This window comes from Lycium ferocissimum, chromosome 2 (assembly GCF_029784015.1).
Source record: "Lycium ferocissimum isolate CSIRO_LF1 chromosome 2, AGI_CSIRO_Lferr_CH_V1, whole genome shotgun sequence".
NCBI classification, from domain to species: domain Eukaryota; kingdom Viridiplantae; phylum Streptophyta; class Magnoliopsida; order Solanales; family Solanaceae; genus Lycium; species Lycium ferocissimum.
Genome location: NC_081343.1, coordinates 31,841,508 through 31,845,758, shown reverse-complemented (window position 1 = coordinate 31,845,758; position 4,251 = coordinate 31,841,508).

Genomic DNA, 4,251 nt, shown 5'->3' with positions numbered 1-4,251 from the left:
ATGACTTAGGCAGGTAGGAAGGTCAAGGTCCCAGAAATGCACAGGAATTTCACATTTTTCTGAGTTCAAAGTGTAGAATTTTCCTAACCTTTGCTCTTGATTCTATCTCATTTGCAGAAAGGTCTAAATTGATTGTAAAGGGATGCGCCTAACTTAGTTATGGCCTTATCTTAATCTTCATTTTTTCAAAACTAGACAAGTATCACATATTTTGACTAACTTTTAATCTTTGAGAAAGAAAACAAATTCTTCCAACATAATCAGATTAGGCTCAGCTTCATCTGTTACTGGGACTTTTAGATTAATGGACTCACAACACAGTTCAAAGAACAAGATGGAAAGGAAGCATGACTTATTGTTCAAAGTATCACAAAGAAAAGGGTCAAATATACCCCCCCCCCCCCGCCCCAATTAGCCTACATTGCTATCTTGCATAAATGCAGACCATTGGCCTCCTTATTTTTAAAGGCATTATTAGGACCTAAGATACAAAAGAGGACGTCTACCTTTCACACACAGGTTAGACCCACATCAACACACACAGACTCCACGTAAAGGTTTAAGTCATGATCCTAACTTAACCAAGTGCTAAAGGATCTGTTACACATCACCATTTCATTTCCATAGAATTCATTACCTTATTTTCCGAACAATCAATATTCTCTTTTGACAAAACATCTTTTCCCTTTTTTTAGTTTTACCACAATTTTCCATATCATCATACATCATCCAACTGATCCAAACATTTTCATAAGACACATCAGGACAGATACAACAAAGCAAGGCCAATAAGTCCTAGTGAACAACTAAAAAGTGGACAAGAAATTTCAGTTTTTAGGATTCAATAACCTTAGCAGAATGACAAGGAAAAACCAAAGGTGTAGAGGTAGGAGGTTATACTTCCATAAGCCTGAGAGGGATGCCATGATAATCTTTTATTTGGGAGAAAAGATACTATGGGTCAAGCAGTCAATCCTCTCCCAAGATGTCTTTAAAAGACCTTCCCTAACTAGCCAAGTGGTTTTCAGTCTCAACCCCTACACATATGATATTTTATTACATACCAAAAGAGACAGGACAGTTCACAGGTCAAAGACAAATGTTTTTCTTAAATTCTCAAATACTATTTTCTTCTCTTATATCTTTCCATACTCTTCTTTTACTTAGACTAGCATCATAAAGTTTTTCTTTCTATCTTTCCATCTTTAAGCCTAGGCAACTTGAAAATAGAGGGTTATTATTATTACATCAACTACTTATACATGCGGGGAAACAAAGAAGGAATTCATGTCTCAAGGCAAAACCTTAGTCTCTAAACTGTTCAGGACTTGGACAAATCAAAACCAAGCTGTTTCCTTTCATTCTTCTTTTAACACTTAAATTCACAAAATTGGAACACTTATGATCAGTTACCAAATGCATGGATGAAAAGCAACACAGACGCAAGAGTATACCATATCAGTCTATTTTTTTTTTTATATAATAAATTCACTTCATCCTTTAAGTAAAATCACTGATAGGGCAGGACCAACAAAAAGAAATCACAGATAAGACAACAGACCTCTCTCTCAGACACCATTTCATTCTATTTCTTAGACTTTTTCAGTTTCAATATGATCATGACTAAACTACAGGTTGACAACGAACCTATTAACCTATTGTCATCTAGGTTAACTCTAATCAGTCTTTAAATGAGGACTCAATCCTATAGTTCCTACAATTAATCACTTCTTCCTATTTTCACTTTACCAGTTCGGATTCATGCCGGGGCGCTCTACTACAGAAGCTATTCATCTTGTATGGAGACTGGTGGAGCGGTATAGGGAGAGGAAGAGGGACTTACACATAGTGTTCATCGACCTAGAAAAAGCATATGACAAAGTGCTGAGAGAGGTTCTATGGAGATGCTTGGAGGCTAGAGGTGTACCTGTGGCGTACATTAGGGTGATCAAGGACATGTATGATGGGGGCGACCGGGAGTAAGGACTATGGGAGGAGACTCGAAAGCTTTCGATTATGATGGTGTTGCGGCAGGATCGCTCTTGCCATTTTTATTTTCCTTAGTGATGGATGGATTGACGCAGCAAATTCAAGATGAGGTGCCATGGTGTATGTTATTCGCGGATGACATAGTCCTGATTGACGAGTCTCGCAGCGGAGTTAACGCTAAGCTGGAGGTTTAGAGACAAACTCCAGAGTCTAAAGGGTTCAAGTTGAGCAGGACTAAGACAGAGTACTTGGAGTGCAAGTTCAGCGATATAGTGCATGAGGCTGACGTGAAAGTGAAGTTTGGCACCCAGGTCATACAGAAGATAGATAGTTTTAAGTATCTTAGGTCTATTATACAAGGAAATGGGGAGATTGATGATGACGTCACACACCGTATTGGTGTAGGGTGGATGAAATGGAGGCTTGCCTCCGGAGTGTTATGTGACAAGAAGGTGCCACCAAATCTCAAAGGCAAGTTCTACAAAGTGGTAGTTAGGCCGACTATGTTGTATGGGGCCGAGTGTTGGCTAGTCAAGAAGTCTCACGTTCAGAAGATAAAAGTGGCGAAAATGAGAATGCTGCGATGGATGTGTGGGAACACTAGGAGTGATAGGATTAGGAATGAAGTTATTCGAGACAAGGTAGGAGCAGCCTCGGTGGAGGACAAGATGCGGGAAGCGAGGCTGAGATGGCTTGGACATGTGATGTGGAGAGACACAAATGCCCCAGTACGGAGGTGCGAGAGGCTGGCTATGGATGATTTCAGAAGAGGTAGAGATCGGCTGAAGAAGTATTGGGGAGAGGTGATTAGACAGGACATGGCGCATCTTCAGCTTACTGAGGACATGCCCTTAGATAGAAGGGTATGGATGACTCAGATCATGGTAGAAGGCTAGCAGGTAGTCGCGTTTATCCTTTCTTGCGAGTAGTTGCATTGGTCTTTAGTTTCTTGTCCCTTTATTTAAGTATCCGTTTGCAGAATGGTTTATCATGGCTTATTCACTTTCGTTGTTTTCATTTTCATAATTGCTTTGAATTGTTTACCCGTATCTAATCTTTCCTATGCTTTTCTTTAGCCGAGGGTCTTGGGAAACTTGACCTCCCTACTGGGTAGGGGTAAGGTCTGCGTACAAACTACCCTCCCCAGACACTACATTGTGGGACTCACTGGGTATGTTGTTGTTGTTTCTATTTTCACTTTGCCCCTTTTTATAAAACTCTACACATTTAGGAGTAGATTATTCCCAGATGAAGGACTTGTGACATAAGCCAACATAGCAAGTTATGAACACCATTTTTTATAGACAACAAATTCAATCAAGAAAACCAGCATTGAGCAAACCAAAAGGGAGACAGAGTTCACACTCAAATGCCTTAATCATGATGGTTCTAAGATTTGCTATAAGTCATGGGCAATTAGCAAACACTTGCCACAAATCACAGGTGATTACACATAATCCAGCCTATATTAGATGATAACACAACCACATATACTGCCATGAACAATCTACCAATCTACAAGCTTAAGACATGATACTCCTTTGTTTTAGTATTAAATATGTTATATCCCGTATTTTGTACGTTGGAATATTTTAAGTTGGATTGCGACAAGTTGTGGATAAGACTTTTAATTTCCGATTTTGTTTTTGTTTTAATGCACAAGTTGCATATTCATCTTTTCATTGGTATGGAGTGTTAAGGGTAAATTTGGAATAAGGAAAAGTTTGGGATGTTGAATAAGTTATACGGTATGTAAGGAGTTTTGGACATATCCGGTATGCAAATAAAGAGATCGGTGTATAAAAGTTTTAGGTCTCGAAATAATTTCCCGCGGATGAACGGTGACTGCTACGGTAAGTCGAGCTGCTACGATCTTGCTACGTATCTTGCTACGGTGACTTTGAGAGCGAGCTATATAAAGGGGCTTAACCCTCATTTTCGACCAAAAAAATCAGACCAAAAAAATATTCCAAATATTCTAGAAAATTCCCCAACCTTCCACCACCAACTTTTTAGCCGGGAAACCGGTATAATTCCCAATTCGGTCCCGGACGGCGTAGTTGCATTCAAACTGCGTATTGAGGCTTTGTGGCTTAAGTTCAAGGTGGAGGAGTAAATATATAGCATTATTATCGAGGGAAAGGTATGAATCTCTTTCTATTTGTGTTAATATTGGTTTATTTACGGAGAAAGAGCTGTAAAATCGTTATAAAATGGTTACGTGATGGAAATATAGGACAAACACCATATGGAATGTTTATG